General features: G+C 38.9%; 1 long non-coding RNA gene across 2 annotated transcripts; it reads right to left on the bottom strand.

Moving 5' to 3' along the window:
- Positions 1 to 5,113: 5,113 nt before the first annotated feature.
- Positions 5,114 to 15,549, bottom strand: LOC132344245 (uncharacterized). Of its 2 annotated transcripts, XR_009493430.1 has the most exons (6): positions 15,421 to 15,549; positions 15,119 to 15,202; positions 10,033 to 10,538; positions 8,376 to 8,451; positions 7,226 to 7,554; positions 5,114 to 6,942 (listed from the first exon to the last, which is right to left on the bottom strand). It is a non-coding gene; the product is annotated as an uncharacterized lncRNA (long non-coding RNA). The 2 variants fall into 2 exon arrangements; XR_009493429.1 differs by having other exon boundaries at positions 5,114 to 7,554.
- Between the last annotated feature and the right edge of the window lie 6 nt (positions 15,550 to 15,555).

Raw genomic sequence — 15,555 nt, 5'->3', positions numbered from 1 at the left:
GAGTGTTTTCTAGGTTTCAAGTACTATGCTTAGTACCATAGGACATTACATTTGGCTAAGTTACTGTCTTTTCTTTCCAGTAATAATAATAATTACCATTTATTGGGCTTTTTCTACTTGTCAGGCACTATCTTACTTTTTTGAAATATATCATCATTTTAATCCTTAAATAACCTATGAAATTGGCATTATTATTTGCTTATTTTAGACATACATAAAACGATGCTGAGAGACATTAATAACTTGTCAAGTTCACATAATTAACAAGTAAGATTAACAAGTAAATTAATAAGTAGATATGGGATTCTAACCTGGGTTTACTTGATTCCAAAGGCTCTGTTCTCTTAACACGGTACAAACAATTCCTAGTAAATAATTTGGCTGATAGTTCCTCACTCCTGAAAGTGTCTCAATTCCAATGTGAAATAATATAGGCTACATTAATTATTTTACTTACATATTTTATTTTGGCTGCACTGGTTCTTTGTTGCAGTAGCAGGCTTCTCTAGTTGGGCAGGCAGGCTTAGTCGCTCTGCAGCATGTGAGATCTTAGTTCCCTGGCCAGTGATCCAACTCTCATCCCCTGCATTGGAAAGTGGATTCTTAATCACTGGATCACCAGGGAAGTCCCAGGATATATTAATTTAAAATTGCTAAATGTTATAATAAATGGTCCTAGTTAAATAGGCATTCCTTACACCAACTTTTTTGGAGACTATTGATCAAAGCTTGAAATGCTTAATCCTTGCACCAGGAATAATTCTACTTTAATAATTATTGACTGAATCCAAGTAAGCAAATATATAATAACATTTTAGGCTAAGTTCCTCCTGAAACAGTTTGTGGGACAAGGATTTGAGTGTAAGCAGTTTATTTGGATAGTGAACCCAGAATCACTTGTAAGGGACCAGAGGGAAGGATAGGTGCAAATTAATTAACAGATCACTACCGTGGGTAACTGGGGCTCAGTCCTGCTCAGGGGAACTATACAGAATTTGCCTCAGAGATGTCTCACCCAAGAAAGCTGAGGTAGTTATCCACAAATTCTTTGCTGCCAAAGATGGAGAAGCTCTATACAGTCAGCAAAAACAAGACCAGGAGCTGACTGTGGCTCAGATCATGAACTCCTTACTGCAAAATTCAGACTTAAATTGAAGAAAGTAGAGAAAACCACTAGACCATTCAGGTATGACCTAAATCAAATCCCTTACAATTATACAGTGAAAGTGGCAAATAGATTAAATGGATTAGATCTGATAGACAGAGTGCCTGAAGAACTACAGACGGGGGTTCATGACATTGTACAGGATGCAGGGATCAAGATCATTCCCAAGAAAAAGAAATGCAAAAGGGCAAAATGGTTGTCTGAGGAGGTCTTACAAATAGCTGAGAAAAGAAGAGAAGCTAAAGGCAAGAGAAAAGGAAAGATATACCCATTTGAATGCAGAGTTCCAAAGAACAGCATGGAGAGATAAGAAAGCCTTCCTCAGTGATCAATGCAAAGAAATAGAGGAAAACAATAGAATGGCAAAGACTAGAGATCTCTTCAAAAAAAATTAGAGATTCCAAGGGAACATTTCATGCAAAATGGGCACAAAAAAAGGCAGAAATGGTGTGGACCTAACAGAAGCAGACAATATTAAGAGGTGGCAAGAATACACAGAACTGTACAAAAAAAAAATCTTCATGATCCAGATAACCATGATGGTGTGATCACTCACCTAGAGCCAGACTTCCTGGAATGCAAAGTCAAGTGGGCCTTAGGAAGCATCGCTACGAACAAAGCTAGTGGAGGTGATGGAATTCCAGTTGAGCTATTTCAAATCCCAAAAGATGATGCTGTGAAAGTGCTGCACTCAATATGCCAGCAAATTTGGAAAACTCAGCAGTGGCCCCAGGACTGGAAAAGGTCAGTTTTCATTCCAATCCCAAAGAAAGTCAATGCCAAAGAATGTTCAAACTACTACACATTTGCACTCATCTCACACGCTAGCAAAGTAATGCTCAAAATTCTCCAAGCCAGGCTTCAACAGTACATGAACCATGAACTTCCAGATGTTCAAGCTGGATTTAGAAAAGGCAGAGGAACCAGAGATCAAATTGCCAACATCCATTGGATCATAGAAAAAGCAAGAGAGTTCCAGAAAAACATCTATTTCTGTTTTATTGACTATGCCAAAGCTTTTGACTGTGTGGATCACAATAAACTGTGGAAAATTCTTCAAGAGATGGGAATACCACACCACCTTACCTGCCTCCTGGGAAATCTGTATGCAGGTCAAGAAGCAACAGTTAGAACTGGACATGGAAAAATGGACTTGTTCCAAATTGGGAAAGGAGGATGTCAAGGCTGTATATTGTCACCCTGTTTATTTAACTTCTATGCAGAATACATCATGTGAAATGCCAGTCTGGATGAAGCACAAGCTGGAATCAAGAGTGCTGGGAGAAATATCAATATTCTCAGATATGCAGATGACACCATCCTTATGGAAGAAAGTGAAGAGGAACTAAAGAGCCTCTTGATGAAAGTGAAAGAGGAGAGTGAAAAAGCTGGCTTAAACCTCAACATTCAAAAAACTAAGATCATGGCATCCAGTGCCACTTCATGGCAAATAGATGGGAAAACAATGGAAACAGTGAGAGACTGTATTTTCTTGGGCTCAAAAATCACTGCAGATGGTGACTGCAGCCATGAAATTAAAAGACTCTTGCTCCTTGGAAGAAAAGCTATAACCAACCTAGACAGCATGTTAAAAAGCAGAGACAGTACTTTGCCAACAAAGGTCTGTCTAGTCATAGCTATGGTTTTTCCAGTAGTCATGTATGGATATGAGAGTTGATCCATAAAGCAAGCTGAATACCAAAGAACTGATGTTTTTGAACTGTGGTGTTGGAAAAGACTCTTGAGAGTCCCTTGGACTGCAAGGAGATCCAACCTGTCCATCCTCAAGGAAATCAGTCCTTAGTGTTGATTGGAAAGACCGACGCTGAAACTGAAACTCCAATATTTGGCCACCCGATGTGAAGAGCTGACTCTTCACATTGGAAAAGACCCTGATGCCGGGAAAGATCGAAGGCGGGAGGAGAAGGGAACGACAGAGGATGAGATGGTGGGATGGCATCACCGACTCAACGGACATGAGTTTGAGCAAACTCTGGAGGTTGGTGATGGACAGGGAAGCCTGGCGTGCTGCAGTCCATGGGGTCGCAAAGAGTTGGACAAACCTAAGTAACTGAACTGAACTGATCCACAAATCCCCATCCGTCATCAGATGGTGAGCACTGGGTGTTGATGCCCCACTCAGGCATGATCCAGACTCTCTCCTCCCTCTAGGAAGTCTAAGGCCAAGTCACAGGTGCCTGAAGTAGAAAGAGATCCTTTAGTGTAAAAAACATTGAAGGCCAAGGGAATATCTGTGGGGCACCAACAGCTCTGTTGCAGTATATTAATAGTCTACAGAGTTTTATTCAGGTCATTGTGCATAATGGCTAAACTTGTGTGGGCTCCTACGGATTGTAGCCTGCCAGGCTCCTCTATCAGTCAGATTCTCCAGGCAAAAAGACCATTTTTTTTTGGTAGGGTGCCATTTCCTCCTCCAGGGAATCTTTCTGACCCAGGAATCAAACCTACATCTCCCACATTATCAGGTGGATTCTTTACCACTAGTGTCCCCAGAGAAGCCACAAACACTATAAACAACCTAAATATACTTTAGAGGGGATTGGCTAAGGATATTTTCTGAATAACCTTATATGATTTCTGTCATGCTTTTTCTGAGACATAAAACCAGGAGTCCATAACCTGGTCTGGAGGGTCATAGAAGGCCTCCTTAGTTAAGTGACAGTAGCTACTTGTGTGTTGTAGGGAGGAAATGCTCTGGGAAGCAATTCAAGCTGAGGAAATGGCATTGCCAAAGCCCTGAGGAAAGAAAATGCTTGGAGCTGTATTTACATGGGAGCGGATTAGAGAGCCAGGGTCAACTGGCTTCCTGAAGCTCAGTGGGAGGCAAAGGCCAGAGGCGGTGGGACCTCAGGATCAGGGACTTGATGCTGGGTCAATGGGCAGCCAGGGAAGTGTTTAAGTTTCTGCAGTAGATGTTTGGCAAGATGGCTCCACCTGCAAGAACAGAGAGCGGGAACCCACACTATGCTGCTCAGCTTCTGAATTCTTTGCTAAATGAAGAATGTGAGGCTGTCAAGGGTATATTCCAAGGTCTCTGACAGGCTGATTATTGTATTTAAACAAGAAAATGATATATTCATTTCAGATTATCAGAGATACTTTCCATTTTTATTACCTAAAAAGGACTTTGTTAATGTAAATTTTTAACCAAGAGCTTTGCACACAGAAAAGACTTCATCAGTATGGGAGTTTTTAAAAACTAATATTCAATATATTAAGATGACAACTGAAAAAACTTCATTTTCAAAAATTGTCTTTGAACTCATAATAATTTCAATTATTTTATTTATATATCAAGAAAATGTCAAAAATTGCCTAATGAATATGCAATCAACTTCACTTGAGTAAACAAATCTTCATCAAACAATTACTTAATTGCATTTCTTTAAACCTTTAAACTGCATTTGTAAATTTAATACATTCCATTTTAAACACTTTAAATGCTTGACCTTATAAGCAAAACTCTGCCAAGCTCTCAGTTCTCTTAAATATTGCAACAATATTTATGAATAGTCGGAGAAGGCAATGGCACCCCACTCCAGTACTCTTGCCTGGAAAATCCCATGGACGGAGGAGCCTGCTAGGCTGCAGTCCATGGGGTCGCTAAGAGTCGGACACGACTGAGTGCCTTCACTTTCACTTTTCACTTTCATGCACTGGAGAAGGAAATGGCAACCCACTCCAGTGTTCTTGCCTGGAGAATCCCAGGGACGGGGGAACCTGGTGGGCTGCCATCTATGGGGTTGCACAGAGTCGGACATGACTGAAGTGACTTAACATAGCATTTATGAATAGTAAGATTATTTTACAAGTTAAAAATCAACCACAAATTTTTGTTTGAAAACCGTATGGTTATGTCTCAGATTCTGTAAAATGCTAAATTTTCTAAAATTGCAAACAGTAGTTTTTAAAAATGAATTACTTAAATTGATATAATATTCAATTTATTTAAATAAAACCACTCATTTTAAAACAATGAGAATTATTTAAGCATATCATAAAAGGTATAGAATGAATTATCTGAGGCATTGTGTTACAATTCTGGTTCAGAGGCAGATATTCTTAGAGAAGGTTGAAATTGTTAAGGCCTTGGAATTGTAGCAGGGAGAGTAAAGATATATCAAGGATGGTGAAAGTAAGACCATGTAAAATGTTTTACAATCAGAATTTTTCTTTGATTTAAAAGGAAAGGAGTAAACAGGAGCATATGAAAACCCTGGCTCCTCCAAGATCATAGGGCAGTTGATTTTTCTGTATTAATCTGTAAATGTCAAAACAATTTTAAAAATGAACAGTTACTTGTGTTTGTAATAGAACTTTCTCTGAAATTTTCTACATGGTGACAGTATATAGGAGATCAGGAGTCCAAAATAGAGTGCATTCACAGAATTTTTGCAAAAGGTTAAACATTTTTCAACAAAAAGATAATGAAACAAATCTGCTGAGAAAATGATACACTTTAGAGCTACAGTGTTATGTTGCTAACCAGATCAAGGTGTTTCTCAAGTCTCTATCAGCTATACCAAAATGTTTCACATATTGAATCAAGGTGATTGGGAAATAATGGCTATAAATTTACTGAGCTATATTTAAATATTCACATTTTATGTCTGTAGTTCCATTTTGTTCGTTCTTTTTAGAGATTCATTTCTTTGTTTAAAAATTTCTTTCATTCATTCTGTTCATCAAATAATTTTAATGTATTTACAATAGTTATATTAAAGTTCTTCCATCTTAATTCAACATCTGGGTCGTCTATAGATCTGCTTCTATTTTCTATTGATTTTTTTCCTCTTGATTTTAGAAGGCGATGGCACCCCACTCCAGTACTCTTGCCTGGAAAATCCCATGGACGGAGGAGCCTGGTGGGCTGCAGTCCATGGGGTCGCTATGAGTCGGAGACGACTGAGCAACTTCACTTTCACTTTTCACTTCCAAGCATTGGAGAAGGAAATGGCAACCCACTCCAGTGTTCTTGCCTGGAGAATCCCAGGGACGGGGGAGCTTAGTGGGCTGCCGTCTATGGGGTCGCACAGAGTCGGACATGACTGAAGCGACTTAGCAGCAGCAGCAGCCCTGTTTCTTCTCAAGTCTTTTAATTGACGTTATCCAGACAATGTTTTAAAAGACCATAGATATTGGAGTAAATACTACCTCCTCTCCCCTAGAAGACACACCCTTTCTTCTGTTAGGCAAGAAGGACAAGGACCTGATCACTTTGGTCCAAACAATAGTTGAGGCGGTCCAGGATAGTTTACATCTTTAATTAGTTTTCATTTCTTGTTTCAAACGTCTTGAGGGAAAGATGAATTGTATGCAAATTAGAAGATTCAAGAAGTATGTTTTGACCTATGTACCACAAGATCTTGTCTTTGACATCTAGTCCAGCCTTAGGTTTCATGCCTTGCCACACACTCAGCAAAAATCCTGCTGCTGGGTCTTCTTGTCTTTCACGATTCAGTGTGTGTTGGCAAAGGCACCTTTGAGCTGCTATACCCAGTAAGGGTGAAAGCTGAGGAAGGCAACCTGGGGCCAGAGGAAGGTGGTAGCTTGTATTGGCTGCAAACTCATACTACTGCACTATCTTGCTCCCTTCTCTCTCAAATAAATACCAGATATGTACAGATAGTATTGCCAGTGAGCATCACTGACTCAGAGGACATTAATTTGAGCAAACTCTGGGAGATAGTGGAAAACAAAGGAGCCTGGTGTGCTACAGTCCATGGAGTTGCAAAGAGTCGGACATGACTTAGTAACTGAAAAACAACAAGTATACAGATTATTCCAGTATGGGTTTAATTTACTTCTTTGTATCTATGTTTACCAACCCAAGGAAACTGGGGCTACCAGTTCGGCAGGATGAGATTGTTTATGGACCAGAGATTTTGTGTTGTATCTTGGACTGCATCTACCCAGAGTCATTATTCTTAAGCCATTAAGGAGCACATTGAACTCTTTGAAAATGATATGATAGATCGAATCACTGCTCCCCATGCTTCATGAACTTCCTGTATTACAGTTCTACATCCACGTACTTACCATATAATTTTTCAGTGTCTCCTACTAGAGGAGGCAGAGGACATCTCCCCTCACCCCAACCTATGATGCATTTGCCTTGTAACTTGGTTTGGTCAATGAGATGTGGGCCAAAATGACAAGTGTGCCAGTTGCAGGCTGAGATCTCAAGAGGCATCTTATGTTTCAGTTTACTCTCCTGGACTCCGGTGACCCTTCATGAGAAGAACATGTCCCAGGTAGCCACTGGTCCAAGGAGAATGAGGAAATATGTGGCATAGGCTTGAATTCAACCAGCAGCCTGGAATCAAGCCTAACTGATTCCTGTCAAGCCTGGCAGAGCCACATCCAACCTACAGATCAGTGAGAGAGGAAATAAATATTTGCAGTTAAAAGCCTCTAAAAGTTTAATGTTGACTGATATGCAGCAAAAACATTTTCAAGCCAATGATTAAACAATTTTTTAAAAGTTTATGATGATTTGGCTCTGTGAAATTTTCTGATTTGTCTTAGGTTTCTTCATTTGAGTGATCAGGTAGCTCATTTATTTGCTGTGTGATTGAATTGACATTATTTTCAGATTTTTGTTTGTCTATGTCCATGATTGTTATGATCATTCTAATAACAGATGCAAAGTAACTGATTCTGATAACAGATGTAAAGTAACTGCAGTTATCAGGATGTTTAGATTTCATGTATTTAATTCTGAAGCAGCTTAATAAAACTGTGTGCATTTGAATAAAAGATTTTTAATTATCTTATGTTTTTCCTATTGTTAAAAAAACAAAGAGTTTTTAGGGGCTTCCAGGTCGCAAAGAGTTGGACACGACTGAGCGACTGAACTGAACTGATGGTGGTCCAGCAGTTAAGACTCCATACTTGCACTGTAGAGGGTGTGGGTTTAGTCCTTGGTGGAGGAATTAATATCCCACATGATGTAGCCCTCCCATCAAAAAAAACATAGAAGAAAAAAAACCTTTTAGAATAATGGCTTTATCTAAGAATAAAAAGACACTATATGTAATTCATTAAGCATCTTCCAGGACTTGTGGAAAGTATGTATACATATCATCATTTTCTTTAAAAAGAAATTTAATTTTTTTCATTAATACTTTCATAAGGTGGAAAGTTCCAAAGGCAAAAAAGAGAATGAAGTGAAAAGATTTCTTCTTACCCTGTTTCCCATGTTGCCCTGTCCAAGGGCAATTACTGTCACCCGTTTCTCTGGTATATTCTTCCAGTGATACTATCTGCACATACAAACATGTACATCATTATGTGTGTATATTGTGTTTCCCTGATTTTTAAAAACCAATGTAGTATTAACATTGGTTAATATAATGTGACAACATAAATGGGAAAAGAATTTGAAAAGAAGTGGATATATGTATACGTATAATTGAATCACTATGTTGTAACCCGAGACTATCACATTGTTTATCAACTATACTCCAATATAAAATAAAAATATTATATTAATCTATAATGGAAAATAATCTGAGAAAGAATACATATTCATACATATATAGCTGAATCACTTTGCTGTACACCTGAAACTAACACATCATTATAAATCAAATATACTTCAATAATAATAAATTTTTAAGAAAAGAAAAAAAATGTGTTTAGGGAATTTCCTGGTGGTCTAGAGGTTGAAACTCCATGCTTCCACTGCGGAGGGACCCAGGTTCTGTCCCTGGTTGGGAAACTGAAATCCCACAAGCTGTGCTTATAGTATGGCCAAAAAGAATTTAAATTTTTAAAAAATATATTTTTAGATTAATATGTAAAGGGTTTATTATTGTATATTAAATGAATATTTTTTATGTCTAAGTTCTAATTTCTAAAATGATAAATGTTACTATATGTAATCCATATAAACTAAAGATATTTGGGGTCCTCAAAAAATTTCAAGAGTGTAATATGGTCTTGAGATTAAAAAGTTTGAGAACTGCCCTTCTATTGCACAGATGTATGGGCTTTCTTTGTGGCTCAGCTGGTAAAGAATCTGCCTGCAATGCGGGAGACCTGGATTTGATCCCTGGGTTGAGAAGATCCCCTGAAGAAGGGAAAGTCTACCCACGCCAGTAGTTTGGCCTGGAGAATTCCATGGACTGTATATTCCATGGGGTCGCACAGAGTCGGACACGACTGAAGCAGCTTAGCAGCAGCAGCAGCAGAGCAACTGTCACTTCACCATATTTTAGTCTGTCCCACGACAATGGACATTTCAATCGTTTTCAGTATGTTGCTACTTCAAGCCATGCTGGAATGAATAACCTCCTGCTGCACATGTGCTCAGTTGCTTCAGTCGTGTCCGACTCTTTGCGGCCACCAGGCTCTTCTGTCCACGGGATTCTCCAGGCAAGAATACTAGAAGGGGTTGCTATGCCCTCTTTCAGGGCATCTTCCCCACATAGGTATCGAATCTGAGTCTCCTGCCTCTCTTGCATTGCAAGCGGATTCTTTACCCACTGAACCACCTGGGAAGCTCTACATGCTTTATTTCCCAAATGTGAGTAAATTGGTTTTGTGTGGAATTAGAAGTGAGATTGCTAGGTCAATGTACCAGGACAAAGTCCACAATAATATCTATCATCTCATTCCATCCTTGTAATTACCTTATAAGGTAAGACTTGTCAATAATTCCCTCTTACATATGAGAAATCAGAAGTTCAAAGATGTTAGATAATTTTTTTTAGAGTCATTGGGTTAAGAAACTGCTACAGGGAAAGGAGTAAAACTATTTTATCAGACTCCATGCTTTGAACCACTATTCTGAGTTATGGTTTCTCTATGCAGTACACACTCCTTCAGTTTAATTCACTTACCTGATAACAGGCTCTGTTCTTGCCTTAACCCAAGTTATTTCCTGGCACAGAACAGTCCTGAAATTAGATGAACTGGCTTCTCAGAGCAGAAATCACCACCAGAAAATGATTTAAGTGCTAAGAAGAACAGGGCTTTTATTTTGACTCACAAGAATTTCCGCCACCAGGTAATCTGGGAAATGAATTTTAGAATGTGATGCAGTTAAAACTGAAGCACATAATTCCTTTTTAAAATCTATATTTATTTATTTTTGGCTGTGCTGGGTCTTCATTGATGTGCGAAGGCTTTCTCTAGTTATGGGCAGAGCAGGGGCTACTCTCCAGTTGCGGTGTGCGGGCTTCTCTTTGCAGTAGCTTCTCTTGCTGGGAAGCAAGGACTCTAGGTGTGTGGGATACTGAAATTGCAGCTCGAGGGCTCTAAATTGCAGGTTCAGTACTTGTGGCCCATGGGTCTAGTTGCTCCTTGGCATGTGGGGTCTTCCGAGATAGGACTGAATCCATGTCTCCTGAATGGGCGGGCAGATTCTTAACCACTGGACAACCAAGGAAGTCCTAATTCACATAATTCTCAGAGTAAACTTTATAACCAAAACTATATGTCAAAATTACATTATGTATATCTACTTTCCACCCCATGAAACTTACACTGTAGTTACCTTTGTTTAAGCAGCATCACTTTTTTTTCTTAAATACACAAAAAAGGCAACCCTAAGAGTTTTGAAAGAAATAATTTTGATTATTTATAAATATATTTGAAAATACAAATAAATATTTAAAAGAAATATAATAATTTTTTTTTAACCAGACCTGGCACTCACAGAATTATCTTTTGATACAAAAAATCTGGCCACTCCCCAATAAAAATCCTTCAGTGGACTCCTATTTCTTATACTTCAAAGCTCATAAAAGGCCATTTGCAATTGCTCTTACTTCATAAATTCTCCTTCACATATATTTTTGATCTGTTTTAAAATAGTTGCAGATCTCAGAGATTTATTTCCTTGTTTGAACAGGTTACTTCAAATAGGTTGGACATACAGTGAAACCAGCAAAACCTCACTTAACATAGGCCATAAAACTTTATATGTGTAATATTGCACTCTTTTTCTCTGAGAAGGTCTCCAAATTGTGTATGTTTTGGGACCCATGAAACCTGGATCTACCTGTCTTTTTGCTAGGAATGCCTTTTTCCAAATGCCATGCCTTTGAAAACTGTCAACTGTTAACAAATCAGGGAGGGCTTACCTGAGCACTCCAGTCTGATTTACATGCTTCTTTCACACTCACAGTTTATGTTGCTATCTTGTCACACTGTGTGGTAAGACTCTTGTCACGCTGGTTTAATTGCTTATCTCACTCAGCAGACTATGGCTCTCTTTCTGTTTCCTCTCTCTCTATATATAAAATATAGACTACATATATACAATGGGGCTTCCCAGGTGGCGCTAGTGGTAAAGACTCTGCCTGCCAATGCAGGAGACGTAAGAGATGAGGCTTCCATCCCTGGGTGGGGAAGATCCTCTGGAGGAAGAAATGGCACTCCACTCCAGTACTCTTGCCTGGAGAATCCCATGGACAGAGGAGCCTGGTGGGCTACAGTCCATATGGTTCCAACCAGTGGGGCTCAACTGAGCATTTGAGCACATATACAATGTAACTATCTCCATGAAAGCAGGGGCCATGTTGAGTGGACTAATGAAAAACATCAACTTTTTAGCAAGAAAATCTAGCTACCTATAATCTGTTATGAAATAACATTTTGGAGGTTTTCTGTTAGTATATATTTGCTGCATATTCTTTTGCTTTTTTCAAGCACAATTGGAAAGAAATGCTGAATGGTTAAAAATAAATATATGGGAGTAAAACTTAAATTGAGAAATTATATCATCATATTTTTCTGCAAACAAGTGAAAAGATTGCTAAAAGTAGAGGTGTTGGCAAAATTTCTAAGGCCCCAAACTATGAACTGATTTTTGGAACATGGTGATCACATCATTCGAATTGTCAGCCTCTTCCCCCTGATTATCTCTCAACTCCATATCATCAAGTCCAGCCTCAGCCTAGGTTCTCAGCTGACCTTGTATTTGCCTATTTCAGCTAGTGGAATACCACAGTGGACAAACAAGGCGAAACTGAAATCGAAAGTTTGGGTTTGTCAACAAGTGTTCTTTGAATAGTTACTATACGCCAGTTTTAGAACTTCGTTTAGAAATACCAGAATTGCTTTATTCTTGAGAGCTATATTTCTAAGCCATAAACTTTAAAAACAAATACTTTGAGTTACATAGTTTTAGGTCTGCTCTTGAAAGGATGTCCATTATACTTTGAGTTTGAAAAGTAATGGACCCATTTTTGTCAAGATCAAATATAATATACTGTACATATCATATTTATTATACGTTCATTGAAAAAGGCATGGAAAATACATTATATACTGAACAGTAATTATCTTGTGGCCAAGAGCAGAAAGTGGAACTTTCTTTCATTTTTTAATATTTATTTAATTATTTGGCCACACTTGGTCTCAGTTGCACTACTCAGGATCTTCCATCTTAGTTGCGTCATTCAAGATCTTTCGTTGTATCATTCAGAGTCTTAGCTGTGGTATGTGGGAATCTAGTTTTCTGACCAGGGATCGCACCCCGCTTCCTGCCTTGGGAGTGTGGAGTTTTAGCCATTAGACTACCAAGGAAGTCCCTCATTTTTTATTTATATATTTGTACTTGAATTCTTAAGAATAAGCATGCATTACTTTTATGATTGTAAAATATCTAAATAACAAAGAATGTTTTAAGTGGATACAAATTTTCTTCATGTTTTGAGCAGTCATGTGATAAGTTGCTTCAGTCACCTCTGACTCTTTGCGACCCTATGCACTATAGCCTGCCCAGGCTCCTCTGTCCATGGGATTCTCCAGGCAAGAATACTGGAGTAAGTTGCCATGCCCTTTTCCAGGGGATCTTCTGATCCAAGGATCAAACCTGCATTTCCTGTATCTCCTGCAGTGCAGGTGGATTCTTTACTACTGAGCCACTGGGGAAGCCCTTGAGCAATCATATACATACATATAATTAAAATATGCAAATATTTTACATATATACATACACACGGGGCTGTCCCTGGTGGCTCAGACAGTAAAGAAATCTGCCTGCAATGTAGGAGACCTGGGTTCGATCCCTGGGTCGGGAAGATTCCCTAGAGAAAGGAATGGCTACCTACTCCAGTATTCTTGTCTGTAGAATCCTATGGACAGAGGAGCCTGGTAGACTACAGTCTACGGGGTTGCAAAGAGTTGGACATGACTGAGCAACTAACATACACACACACACACACACACACACACACACACACATACATATACTCATATATATATATACTGTAAATATTATCCCTGCATATTATTTATACAAACTGGATTCACATGTTAAAGATAATATTTCACCTGCTGGAAGTGCTAATTATCTGTTTATAAAGGGGTTGCTTTTTAATTCTCATTCTCGTATTTCCTTTTGACTTTTTATGTTTACTGCTACTGCTAAGTCGCTTCAGTAGTGTCCAACTCTGTGAGACCCCATAGACGGAAGCCCACCAGGCTCCTCCATCCCTGGGATTCTCCAGTCAAGAACACTGGAGTGGTTTGCCATTTCCTTCTCCAATGCCTGAAAGTGGAAAGTGAAAGGGAAGTCGTTCAGTCGAGTCCGACTCTTAGCAACCCCATGGACTGCAGCCTAGCAGGCTCCTCCGTCCATGGGATTTTCCAGGCAAGAGTACTGGAGGGGGGTGCCATTGCCTTCTCCGTTCTATGTTTAGTATATACATTTTAGTGTGATGACATCATTTACATCAAAAAGGTACCTGATTTCCTAAGACAGAGGTTTTTTTGGGGAAGAGTTAAGTCCTCTTGTAAACACTGTGAACCAAGGGAGGAGTTTAATTATTTTCCTCAAAAAAAAAAAAAAAAGAAAGAAAGAAAGAAAAGGAAAGAAACAATAACCAGTTGGTTTGATTTTTTACAATAGCTCTGGGAAACCCACTGTTTCCTGGTCAGGTGTAGTACTTTTTCCATTTTATTCCATGAGATTATAATTGGGCTGTACGTATGATAAGGGCCAGGCCCAGCGCCTATCATGGTCACCGATGAACCTAGCATAGAGATGGGCTTAATGTAGGTGCAGAGAGCATTAAAAGAAAACTGGCGTTGAACCTGTCACGGGAGAAGTTTCATGCATTCATTTGTATATTTAAAAATACTGATGATCTCGTTCTTGGAGTACATAAAGTAAAAGTGTATTCTTGTAAATAGTATTTAAATCAATTTAAATACGATTGTATAACACTCTTGAGTTTTCCCCGTCTTTTGTGGGTACATAGATTTGCTGATTTATATGCTAAGCATATACTGTTTACTCTCTGTGTAGCTTCGGAGGGACACAATAGAAGCCAAATCAGAGCTATGAAAACTTATTTTTTAAACGTTCACTTGGTTGTTAAGATGATTTAAAAAATAAGGAAAGACAAGGTATTTTCTGTAACTAAAAGTTTAGTAACTAAGTTCAGCTTTAAAATTACAAGGAAAACTATTAGAAGGGCTGTTTTACTGCGGACATGTGCCTTGAGAAAAGAGGAACTTTGACAGTTTCTCAACTTTATTATAACTAAGAATCATCACTAACAATGGTATTGAGATTCATAAATACTTATTCAACAATATTTAGTAGCTTCAAATAACAAAAAATAAGTTCTCCTCCCTAGGCTTTCATTCATTTGCGGTATCACGTTAGGAAGAAATGAAAAACACATGTCAAAACAATCTTGTACACTTTAAATATGTGCTACTATGTATCAATAAACCTCAATCAAGCTGCTGAAAAACCCCAAAAAGAAACAAAAAGAAACGAAAATGTTAACTTTACATAGGACAAATAAAGGAATTACTTCATTTTTAAGAGCAGTTTCTTCTGGGGAACAAGTACCTCTGCAGAGCCTAGTAGCCTGAGGGCAATGCACATTTTATGTAATTAATACCTATTTTTTTTTCCAGCCTACATTTAGATTACTATGTCGACTCAACGAAAACAAAACCCACCATTTGTGTTCTGTGGCAGCTCCTCCGCACTTGAATGCTCTGTGTTTTGCGTCATTTCCAGCCTCCAAATAGGACTTTAGAAACCTGGGAAAAGATTCTTTCAAGTATTTATGTAGTATTTCTTAGGTGACCCAAACTGCGAACCCTAGGGGTGTTTCGAAGGGGCTATCGGCTCGGGGCTGGGTGAGGCTGTAGTGAGAAAGCTTTCCTAGAACTCAGGACTGGGTTCCCAAATATCTCCTCCACATGCCTCATAGAAAAGCCTTCCTCTTTTCCTCTCTCTCTCTCTCTCTCACACACACCTTCTAAATCAAGGGCTTCAACTCTAGACAGTCAACTGAGGTGTTTTTTGTCTGTGGCAGTGGAAAGCGGCGCGCCGGGGCCGAGTCTAGCTCTTCCCGAGCTTCCGGGTGAAGCCGGCGTTTCCCTCTGGCCCT

The sequence above is a fragment of the Bos taurus genome, chromosome 29 (assembly GCF_002263795.3).
Source record: "Bos taurus isolate L1 Dominette 01449 registration number 42190680 breed Hereford chromosome 29, ARS-UCD2.0, whole genome shotgun sequence".
NCBI classification, from domain to species: domain Eukaryota; kingdom Metazoa; phylum Chordata; class Mammalia; order Artiodactyla; family Bovidae; genus Bos; species Bos taurus.
This window is presented reverse-complemented; position numbering and strand designations above follow the sequence as displayed.